Source organism: Mytilus californianus, unplaced genomic scaffold (genome assembly GCF_021869535.1).
Source record: "Mytilus californianus isolate M0D057914Y unplaced genomic scaffold, xbMytCali1.0.p SCAF_6, whole genome shotgun sequence".
NCBI classification, from domain to species: Eukaryota; Metazoa; Mollusca; class Bivalvia; order Mytilida; family Mytilidae; genus Mytilus; species Mytilus californianus.
In genome coordinates this window covers 16875417-16888356 of record NW_026262712.1, presented here as the reverse complement: position 1 = coordinate 16888356, position 12940 = coordinate 16875417, and the positions used below count along the sequence as shown (strand labels likewise).

At 31.2% G+C, this 12940-nt stretch overlaps 1 long non-coding RNA gene across 1 annotated transcript; it reads left to right on the top strand.

The window, feature by feature from the left end:
* Window positions 1–215: 215 nt before the first annotated feature.
* Window positions 216–12439, top strand: LOC127705772 (uncharacterized). The gene is made up of 3 exons (XR_007984004.1): window positions 216–313; window positions 1071–1242; window positions 12033–12439. It is a non-coding gene; the product is annotated as an uncharacterized LOC127705772 (long non-coding RNA).
* The last annotated feature ends 501 nt before the right edge of the window (window positions 12440–12940 follow it).

Here is a 12940-nt window from a genome sequence, read left to right as displayed (position 1 = left end):
TTGTTAAATCGGAAAAAACTAATAAGCACAGTCAAAATAATCATTTTGTAAGTATTTAGACAAAATTATATGAATATCTCAGTTTTAGTGAAAAGAATCAATAGTAATAATGTTAAAGTAAATAGATAAAATTGTTTTTGGTATCAAAAATAATAATTTGTATGTTAAGACATTTTTTTGTATATTAACAAACAAACAGTTATGATTATGTTTTTATTACAGATATTGAGCCATACTGTTCCAATATTGTTCATGATGAAGAACCATAGATTCACGAGTTTTGTGTAAACAGGACTTTTGTATCTCATACATGGTAGGTTTTATATTTTGTTTATTGTCTCACCTTGACAGAGTCAAAAAACAAGACTTAGGTATGCTGTTTCAAGACAGCAATGTTGGCGGAGGTGTCAACAATGTATTAGTTTGTGATTAGGTCTAGTTTATGGTGAACCACAAGTGCCTTGAAGTGGTAGGTCAATGATATTTGGTATGCAGTTGTATAAGCATGGGCACATCGCATTTCCATAGAGATTATTTGGTCCCACCCCTCAGTCATTGTCTACTTTGAATGTTTTGCATAGTTTACATCGTTCATTGTTGGTTGCTTAACGTCCAGTGTATAGTTTACATGTTTTTAATATTGCTATTTGGATTCAATATTTGCATTATATTACCAAAGTTACAAGTTGGGTAAGTTTTCATCATACTATTCATTTCAATTTTCCAGAATTCAAAATCATTCCAGATTCAAATAATTCCTTGTTATATGTTAAATATTAAGATGTATAAATTATGATGAGTTCAAAATTTATCAAGGTTTATCTTCTTTATACATAATTTTTAAGTCCAAAACATGTGAAACACAGTTTTTAAGTAGGTAATATTTGAGCTGTTTTTTTTTTATTGTCATCTAAAATGAACAGAGTTATCTCTTTGTACTGTTTATTTGTATTTGTAGTGCAGGATCATTAAATTATTGACCTGTTATTCCAAAACTATCTAGTTTTATATAAATATTTTCCAAAATTATTCCCATTTGTTAATCCTAATTCATGTTTTATGTTTTGCAGGAAATGATTAATAGCTACTGAATCAAATGAAGAATCTTAAGACTTAAAAGCATAGAGTGGAAATGGAAATATGAAAATGTATTAAGCCAATGCATGACATAAGGAGATTCAATTATGAATTTTGAAATTGGAGAGGTCATACATCAGAGAAGACTTAAAGCAAAGTTTACAGGTAGGAGACTTGATTGGTTGTTTTTATCAATTGTCATATTAGTTAAAGGATGTGGTATGATTGCCAACGAGACAATTATCCACCAGTCCAAATAATGCTGATTTAAGCAACTAAAGTTTACTATACGGCTTTCAACAATGAGACCAACCCGTACCATATAGTCGCTATACAGCTGCCCCGACATTGCTTGTTTACTGTACTGTGGCAAATGTTACATACATATTCAAGATGATATATAAGTTATAGATCACTTAAGTAGCTAAAAAATTTTGGAGAAGGGAGGAACTATTACTGAAAAATATGTTTTGTTGGTGATGGCCATAAAGTTTGCTTTGCAACAAACCATCTGCAGATTCTTTCGTATAAAGAGTTGTTACACAGGAGACTATTAAATAAAAATAGAAACATTTTTCATTAGTAATTCCCCTCAAAATCTTTTATCAGATCAGACTTTTTATGTTTATATATATTGGTATGCAATCCTATTAGCATTTGCTCATCTCATTTCTATAGAGATTATATGGTCCTGTTCCCTCATCATGGTTCATTGACTCTGAAACATTTGTATTGATTGGGCGCAGGACATTTTAGCAAAAAACTACTAGGAGACATTTTAGCGCAGACATTAGAGCCCATTTTAGCGCAGAATTATTCTGTTCACCTGTATTTTCGATATCCCAATTTAGCGAAAAACTCAGCTGGTTGAATGAAGCTCACCATGCTAAAACTGTGAACAGTAATTTATGCTGGGTTAATGTTTAAGTTGTTATTTTGCATTTTTAATTTGGTTAATCATGGAATAAAAGGTGGTTGAAACAGACAAAATAAAATGTGACAGCTAACGTCACCCAGCCATTCACACCTTCTTAATTAAAAAAAACAACTTATATTAAGAAATATGTATCAATCTGCTCTTCAATCTATGCAAGATAAAGAGAAGGAACAGTTCCTATCACAATGTTACATATTGTATGCACAATCTTGTTCAGGGGTATATCAAATAAAGAGAAGGAACAGTTCCTATCACAATGTTACATATTGTATGCACAATCTTGTTCAGGGGTATATCAAATAAAGAGAAGGAAGAGTTCCTATCACAATGTTACATATTGTATGCACAATCTTGTTCAGGGGTATATCAAATAAAGAGAAGGAAGAGTTCCTATCACAATGTTACATATTGTATGCACAATCTTGTTCAGGGGTATATCAAATAAAGAGAAGGAACAGTTCCTATCACAATGTTACATATTGTATGCACAATCTTGTTCAGGGGTATATCAAATAAAGAGAAGGAACAGTTCCTATCACAATGTTACATATTGTATGCACAATCTTGTTCAGGGGTATATCAAATAAAGAGAAGGAACAGTTCCTATCACAATGTTACATATTGTATGCACAATCTTGTTCAGGGGTATATCAAATAAAGAGAAGGAACAGTTCCTATCACAATGTTACATATTGTATGCACAATCTTGTTCAGGGGTATATCAAATAAAGAGAAGGAACAGTTCCTATCACAATGTTACATATTGTATGCACAATCTTGTTCAGGGGTATATCAAGATAAAGAGAAGGAACAGTTCCTATCACAATGTTACATATTGTATGCACAATCTTGTTCAGGGGTATATCAAGATAAAGAGAAGGAACAGTTCCTATCACAATGTTACATATTGTATGCACAATCTTGTTCAGGGGTATATCAAGATAAAGAGAAGGAACAGTTCCTATCACAATGTTACATATTGTATGCACAATCTTGTTCAGGGGTATATCAAATAAAGAGAAGGAACAGTTCCTATCACAATGTTACATATTGTATGCACAATCTTGTTCAGGGGTATATCAAATAAAGAGAAGGAACAGTTCCTATCACAATGTTACATATTGTATGCACAATCTTGTTCAGGGGTATATCAAATAAAGAGAAGGAACAGTTCCTATCACAATGTTACATATTGTATGCACAATCTTGTTCAGGGGTATATCAAATAAAGAGAAGGAACAGTTCCTATCACAATGTTACATATTGTATGCACAATCTTGTTCAGGGGTATATCAAATAAAGAGAAGGAACAGTTCCTATCACAATGTTACATATTGTATGCACAATCTTGTTCAGGGGTATATCAAATAAAGAGAAGGAACAGTTCCTATCACAATGTTACATATTGTATGCACAATCTTGTTCAGGGGTATATCAAATAAAGAGAAGGAACAGTTCCTATCACAATGTTACATATTGTATGCACAATCTTGTTCAGGGGTATATCAAATAAAGAGAAGGAACAGTTCCTATCACAATGTTACATATTGTATGCACAATCTTGTTCAGGGGTATATCAAATAAAGAGAAGGAACAGTTCCTATCACAATGTTACATATTGTATGCACAATCTTGTTCAGGGGTATATCAAATAAAGAGAAGGAACAGTTCCTATCACAATGTTACATATTGTATGCACAATCTTGTTCAGGGGTATATCAAATAAAGAGAAGGAACAGTTCCTATCACAATGTTACATATTGTATGCACAATCTTGTTCAGGGGTATATCAAATAAAGAGAAGGAACAGTTCCTATCACAATGTTACATATTGTATGCACAATCTTGTTCAGGGGTATATCAAATAAAGAGAAGGAACAGTTCCTATCACAATGTTACATATTGTATGCACAATCTTGTTCAGGGGTATATCAAATAAAGAGAAGGAACAGTTCCTATCACAATGTTACATATTGTATGCACAATCTTGTTCAGGGGTATATCAAATAAAGAGAAGGAAGAGTTCCTATCACAATGTTACATATTGTATGCACAATCTTGTTCAGGGGTATATCAAATAAAGAGAAGGAAGAGTTCCTATCACAATGTTACATATTGTATGCACAATCTTGTTCAGGGGTATATCAAATAAAGAGAAGGAAGAGTTCCTATCACAATGTTACATATTGTATGCACAATCTTGTTCAGGGGTATATCAAATAAAGAGAAGGAAGAGTTCCTATCACAATGTTACATATTGTATGCACAATCTTGTTCAGGGGTATATCAAATAAAGAGAAGGAAGAGTTCCTATCACAATGTTACATATTGTATGCACAATCTTGTTCAGGGGTATATCAAATAAAGAGAAGGAACAGTTCCTATCACAATGTTACATATTGTATGCACAATCTTGTTCAGGGGTATATCAAATAAAGAGAAGGAACAGTTCCTATCACAATGTTACATATTGTATGCACAATCTTGTTCAGGGGTATATCAAATAAAGAGAAGGAAGAGTTCCTATCACAATGTTACATATTGTATGCACAATCTTGTTCAGGGGTATATCAAATAAAGAGAAGGAAGAGTTCCTATCACAATGTTACATATTGTATGCACAATCTTGTTCAGGGGTATATCAAATAAAGAGAAGGAAGAGTTCCTATCACAATGTTACATATTGTATGCACAATCTTGTTCAGGGGTATATCAAATAAAGAGAAGGAAGAGTTCCTATCACAATGTTACATATTGTATGCACAATCTTGTTCAGGGGTATATCAAATAAAGAGAAGGAACAGTTCCTATCACAATGTTACATATTGTATGCACAATCTTGTTCAGGGGTATATCAAATAAAGAGAAGGAAGAGTTCCTATCACAATGTTACATATTGTATGCACAATCTTGTTCAGGGGTATATCAAATAAAGAGAAGGAAGAGTTCCTATCACAATGTTACATATTGTATGCACAATCTTGTTCAGGGGTATATCAAATAAAGAGAAGGAAGAGTTCCTATCACAATGTTACATATTGTATGCACAATCTTGTTCAGGGGTATATAAAATAAAGAGAAGGAATAGTTCCTATCACAATGTTACATATTGTATGCACAATCTTGTTCAGGGGTATATCAAATAAAGAGAAGGAAGAGTTCCTATCACAATGTTACATATTGTATGCACAATCTTGTTCAGGGGTATATCAAATAAAGAGAAGGAAGAGTTCCTATCACAATGTTACATATTGTATGCACAATCTTGTTCAGGGGTATATCAAATAAAGAGAAGGAAGAGTTCCTATCACAATGTTACATATTGTATGCACAATCTTGTTCAGGGGTATATCAAATAAAGAGAAGGAAGAGTTCCTATCACAATGTTACATATTGTATGCACAATCTTGTTCAGGGGTATATCAAATAAAGAGAAGGAAGAGTTCCTATCACAATGTTACATATTGTATGCACAATCTTGTTCAGGGGTATATCAAATAAAGAGAAGGAAGAGTTCCTATCACAATGTTACATATTGTATGCACAATCTTGTTCAGGGGTATATCAAATAAAGAGAAGGAAGAGTTCCTATCACAATGTTACATATTGTATGCACAATCTTGTTCAGGGGTATATCAAATAAAGAGAAGGAAGAGTTCCTATCACAATGTTACATATTGTATGCACAATCTTGTTCAGGGGTATATCAAATAAAGAGAAGGAAGAGTTCCTATCACAATGTTACATATTGTATGCACAATCTTGTTCAGGGGTATATCAAATAAAGAGAAGGAAGAGTTCCTATCACAATGTTACATATTGTATGCACAATCTTGTTCAGGGGTATATCAAATAAAGAGAAGGAACAGTTCCTATCACAATGTTACATATTGTATGCACAATCTTGTTCAGGGGTATATCAAATAAAGAGAAGGAACAGTTCCTATCACAATGTTACATATTGTATGCACAATCTTGTTCAGGGGTATATCAAATAAAGAGAAGGAACAGTTCCTATCACAATGTTACATATTGTATGCACAATCTTGTTCAGGGGTATATCAAATAAAGAGAAGGAACAGTTCCTATCACAATGTTACATATTGTATGCACAATCTTGTTCAGGGGTATATCAAATAAAGAGAAGGAACAGTTCCTATCACAATGTTACATATTGTATGCACAATCTTGTTCAGGGGTATATCAAATAAAGAGAAGGAACAGTTCCATATTGTATGCACAATCTTGTTCAGGGGTATATCAAATAAAGAGAAGGAACAGTTCCTATCACAATGTTACATATTGTATGCACAATCTTGTTCAGGGGTATATCAAATAAAGAGAAGGAACAGTTCCTATCACAATGTTACATATTGTATGCACAATCTTGTTCAGGGGTATATCAAATAAAGAGAAGGAACAGTTCCTATCACAATGTTACATATTGTATGCACAATCTTGTTCAGGGGTATATCAAATAAAGAGAAGGAACAGTTCCTATCACAATGTTACATATTGTATGCACAATCTTGTTCAGGGGTATATCAAATAAAGAGAAGGAACAGTTCCTATCACAATGTTACATATTGTATGCACAATCTTGTTCAGGGGTATATCAAATAAAGAGAAGGAACAGTTCCTATCACAATGTTACATATTGTATGCACAATCTTGTTCAGGGGTATATCAAGAACCAATTATGTACATTGTTCAGGGGTATATCAAGAACCAATTATGTACATTGTTCATTGGTACATCAATTGACAATTACTTAGTAAACATTTAACTTGACTTTTTAGACTTATAGTGCTGTATGGACATGATAGCTTTATATTGTGCTGTCTTGGTACTATTGAAATTTATTATTGTTCAATGAATGAATAACTGTCCCTAAAATGGGCATTGATAATTTATAAACAATGGTTTTATTGTCTCGCCCTTGACGAAAGTCACGGAAAGTGAGACAGTTTTGCTTTTCCGGCGACGTGCCCCCCAGTCCAGGTCACCAAAAATTCTAACATAATTTTATTGCTTATGAATCTGCTTATCTAGAGTGGAAATTAATCACAGCTTGATTTGACTTCTTAAACTGGCCGTTATTATCCTAAAATTCAACATGCGTGATTTATGACAACTTACTTGATTGGAATAGTATGAATATTTTTATTGGTTTTTAATACAATATCACAGATTAAGATCGATTAACAGGTGAAATCTTCTGATTAAGAAAGAAATTACCAACTAAAATCTGTTTTTAAGAATAGGTGCAAATAGATGTTTAGTGTCAAGAATGTTGGTATTGATATATGGGATATGTCTTTATAACAAAATACTCACATTGTCATTTCTTGTGAATGTATTTTTTTTTCTTGAGCCTTTTTTTGTGACTTTATTCAACAACAAACTATTTTTTTTCAATATCACACAAGATTTTTTTTCAAACTGAATGTTGTATTTCTTTTCCCCCTAATTTTCAAAGGAAACCAACAATTTGATATAAAAAAACCTTGCCCCCCTCCTTTTCCACAAAAAAAATGAATTGGCATTGTATAATATGTAATCAATAATAAAATCTATGCTATTGTATTTTTATAAGACCTACTTTTGAGGCTATGAATGGGTCACCATTTATGAGGATATGAATGGGTTTACAGATAAGAGAATAACGGGCAAAAAACTAGATAAGGAGCGGGACCAAAAAATATAGATATAACAGAATAAAGAGGTAATGAAATATAAAGAATAGATTGATTGTTGGTTGCTTAATGTCCAGTGGTAAATATTTCATGCATGTTTAGGATAAATATAATAGATATCAATCGGCAGAAGAATAAAGAATAGAGTGAAATGGTAAAAAAATAAAAGATATAGAACTATAGAAACGATGATCTGACACCCCCCCCCCCTCCCCCTCCCCCACTAATTAGTATCTAGGGTCAATAATTTGACCCAATTCATTTAACTTGTTTAATAATTTTACTGATAAATATTGGCAGAGTTTTTTTGCAGTCAATATTTTGGTACAGTCTGTGATTATAAAGATTTAAAAACTTTGTCAAAAACCTCCATGGATTTTTTTTTTAAATTTGGACTGAAACTACACATTATCATTAAGAGAGAATACCCTAAGCAAAATTTAGACTTTTTTTATTTATTAACTATATTTGACTGATAAATGGACTCATTAAACTTTTGCACTGACAGCAGTAGTTGTGGGCGGGATGCTGATTCTAATGAACCCTTTGTAATCTGTTTTCAATCTATACTCAAATTTATAAAATGATAGTATCAAAAGCATAGTTTTTGTCTCACCTGCAACAAATGGTTTAAAGCTTTATATTTCAAAAGGCAGAAGACCTGGGCTCTAGGTCATAAAACTTTAATCAGTACTTGGAGTACAAAATTTGTGCTTGAAACACCCAATCCAGTATTTGGTTGGTTGAGTCTGAATAAGACAATGGTACTCGAAAGTCTTATGATCGCAATGCCCGGATGCTTCATACCTTGTGTGCAGATACCTTATGATATGAAGTTTCTGCCTGTCATATGTCCATTGTCCTTGACCTCATTTTCATGGTTCAGTGACTGCTTAAAAAAATGTGTTTTCTTGTTGTTAAGTGAAATACTAATATATGAGTAATAGGATAAATATTTGGTATATGGGAAATAACTACATGTTTGTCAGGTAGGGTTCACCTAACCTTGACCTCATTCCATGGATCAGTGATCGAGATTAAAGTTACGTGGTCAAGTCTGTATCTCAGATACTATAAGCAATAGGTCAACTAAATTTGGTATATGAAATGATTATAAGGTGTACATGTCAGACTGGCAGGTTTCATCTGACCTTGACCTCATTTCCATGGTTCATTTGACAATGTTCAGTTTTTGTGGTTTGGTCTATTTCTCAGATATTATAAGCAATAGGTCAATTACATTTAGTGTATGGAACAACTGTAAGGTGTACATGTCTGTCTGGGAGGGTTCATATGACCTTGGCCTCATTTTCATGGTTTATGGTCAATGATAAGTTTTCATAATTTTGTTAGTATCAGACACTATAAGCAATAGGTCAGCTATATTTGGTGTATGTCTGTTTGGCAAGGTTCATATGACCTTGACCTCATTTTCATGGTTCAATGGTCAATGTCAAGATTTTGTGGTTTGATGGGTTTCTCAGGTACTATTAGCAATAGGACCATTATGTATGGTGTATGGAATGATTGTAAGGTGTACATGGTTGTCTGGCATGTGTCATCGGACCATGACCTCATTTTCATAGAACATTGATTATGTTAAGTTTAGGTGATACTTGTAGTAAAACCTTTATATTACAGACTTCCAACATGAATTCAATGAGAAGTAAAACAGGCGAGACATTTCATCATGTGCACTCTTGTAATTAGTTCTAACAATATTTTGGTTTATTTGTATACACATTACTAAATTATAAATGCTTATAGATAGCTCAAATCATTTTATTTTGTCAAATTTCTAGTATATATATCTCAAATATGCTTAAAATGGACATTCTTTACAAAAAGTAAAGTTGGAAATAATCATAATGGTGAAAAAGTTTTATGTAGATTCAAATTAAATAAATACATTTGATTAAAGATGTCCTTTAGTTAGAATTCCACAATAACTTGTAAAATTTCCAATTTTGTTACAAAATTGTCTTTAAAACAAGGAATTATTTGAATTCTGGAAAATTGATAAGAAATGTATGATGAAAACTAACCAAACTAAAGAGGGTTAGCCATGTGCGCCTGGCTAAGGTTAATTTTACTTTCTCTGATATTTCAGTATGAACTGACTAACCCCCTTAGCCATGCTAGATGGCTAACCCTACTAAATTGGGTTAGTTTTGTCATAGATTTCTTATCAATTTTCCAGAATTCAAATTTTTTCCAGATTCAAATGATTCCTTGTTTTAACAACAATTAACTTAATTATGCCCTGAAAGCCATTTTGTTATATGTAAAATAATTAAAAGTGGTTTAAGTATATTGTTAATCTCGGACCAATATTATAAGATTATATACCACTCCAATTCTAGTATGCTTTAACAACTTTCAGATTTTGATCCTGTAAGTTGCTAAGGTATGGCAAGCTGTTTTGTATATTTATTCCAATTTTAAGATATCATATAAACTAGATAATATGTCTTATAAACTAATTGAGATATCTTATGATCAAATAGGATATCTTATATATTAAATGAGATCTCTTATAAATTAAAAATAGGATATCTTATATAGTAAATAACTAAAGATATCATTGTTGAGCCTTCGACTTTAGTGAGACATAGCGATCCTACACTCCGTCGGCGGCGGTGGCAGCGTCCACAAATATTCACTCTGTGGTTAAAGTTTTTGAAATTTTAATAACTTTCTTAAACTATCCTGGATTTCTACCAAACCTGGACAGAAGCTTGTATATGATCATAAGATAGTATCCAGAAGTAAATTTTGTAAAAATAAAATTCCATTTTTTCTGTACTTTACTTATAAATGGACTTAGTTTTTCTGCCGGGAAATATTACATTCACTCTGTTTTTAAAATTTTAATAACTTTCTTATACTATTTTGGATTTGTACCAAACTTGAACAGAAGCTTGTTTATGATCAAAAGCTAGTATCTAGAAGGAAATTTTGTAAAAAAATAAAAAATAAATCCATTTTTTCCGTATTTTACTTTTAAATGGAATTAGATTTTCTTCCAGGAAACAACACATTCACTCTGCCAGGAAACAACACATTCACTCTGTGGTTAAAGTTTTTAAAATTTTAATAACTTTCTTATACTATTTTGGATTTGTACCAAACTTGGACAGAAGGTTGTTTATGATCAAATGCTAGTATATAGAAGGAAATTTTTGTTTTCTTCCAGTTAACATTACATTCAGTCTGCAGTTAAAGTTAAAGTTTTTAAACATTTATTAGATTCATAAACTATCCTGGATTTTTAACAAACTTGGACAGAAGCTTCTTACAATCAAAAGATAGTATCAAGAGGAATATTTTTATTGATTTACTTCCTCATTTTTGTTGAGCCTGCGATTAACAGAAAAAGTAGGCGGAACCCTTACGAATTTTTTTATAAAGGTATCTTATTTAGTTTATTAAATATCTGTTTTAGGTTTTAAGATATCTTATTGAGTAAAAAAGATATCGTGTTTATCTTAACTGATATCTTATATATTTTTTTGTTTTAGAGATATCTTATAAACTTGTTTCTTCAGCAGTTTCTCAGAATAAAACATATATTAACTAAATAAAATATATGTTTTAAGCTAAATAAGATATCTTGTAAACTAAAAACAATATCTGATAAATTGAATAATATATCTTGCGGTGTAAATAAGAGATGCAGTATTCTTTATGTGATATCTTATTTTAATTTCAAGTTAAAAAGATATCTTAAATACTTAATTGAGATATCTCATAAAGTATACAAAATATTTCATAAAATATATAAGATATCTCAAGGTATTTGTTTAAAAAATATCTTTAAATATATGATATCTATATGTGTTTAAGTTTAACAAGATATCTTATAAAGTGTATAAGATATTTTATTAACTTCAAATTAAATAAGATATCTCATTAAGAATACAAGATAACTTTATAATAATAATATAAAAACGATTTCAAATACACAGGTACAGGGAACTCAACCTTTCCTCTTTCTCGTTGCCATTGAACGCATCAGATACCTGCCAAACCTATTGTAATGTGTATTTTTTCATAAAATATTTTTTCATTTTGTCTTAAGTTCCTATGTACATACATTTTTACCTTTTGACCTCCCCTTATTCCTCTTTTGCATTTATCTGACATTAACATTTGTATTTTGCAATTATTTTATAATCAGTTGGCATTTAATAAAGCTTCATGTTCATTTATCAATTCAAAATTGTTCAAACTAAACTTTTCATATGAAAGTTTGATTTTAGGCTGATTAAACTCCAACAAGCAGCATACTTTAAGATTATACATGTTGTTTTACTTTTCAGTATGATGAGAGAAGTTCAGAACAAGTTATTTTGTTTGAAGAGGAATCACAGCAGTCAAGACTTCATTTTGAATAAAGTAAATTGTATTAGAAGTGAAGCATTAACAGTTATGAGATATGTTATTTCAAAGACTATGTGGATGTAATCTGACTAGCATTTGTATGACCTAAATATGGCATTTCCATATGAAGACTTACAAGGCAAAGAATTGGATGTGACAAACATTTGTATGCATTTAAAGACTTGAAAAACTTGTACTGTCTTCTTCAGATTTCAGGAGAATTTGTTTAAGACAGTAAATTCTGGGTATGAAATGAAGAATTTGTGCTGAGTGACATTAAATGAATTATGAAAATATGTTTTCTACCTTGAATTTATAAAAACAACATAAAAGATAGACAAATTTGCTTTTTTTTTTCTTGACACTTATTACAGAATTAATTCTTATATAGTTACTAATTCTTGATAGATGTGCTGCAAGAAATTGCAAGTCTATTTGTTAGCCTGAAACTCAATGCATGGGTTATACACACAGAAAACTACATTTAAATCTCAGCTATATAAAAATAAGGAGATGTGGTAGGATTGCCAATGAGACAACTATCCCTAAAGGCCAACGATCTAAGATAATGAATGAATTATATAGCTTATCATGGATTTCAATACAAAAGAGAGATTACCATACTTTAAATTCAGAAATTATTGCAAGACTTTTATTAATAGCAATTATTAAACTCCATAGTTGAAAAATCGCAATAATAAATGCAAGAAATAATTTGTGAAGTTACAGTATAATATTCAAATACCATTAGGTACTTATAGTTATATGATTGATATTTTAGTCTTAGATACATGATTTTTTTTTATTAGCAACTGTGAGTACTCTCAGATCTGTACTTAGTGTCTTT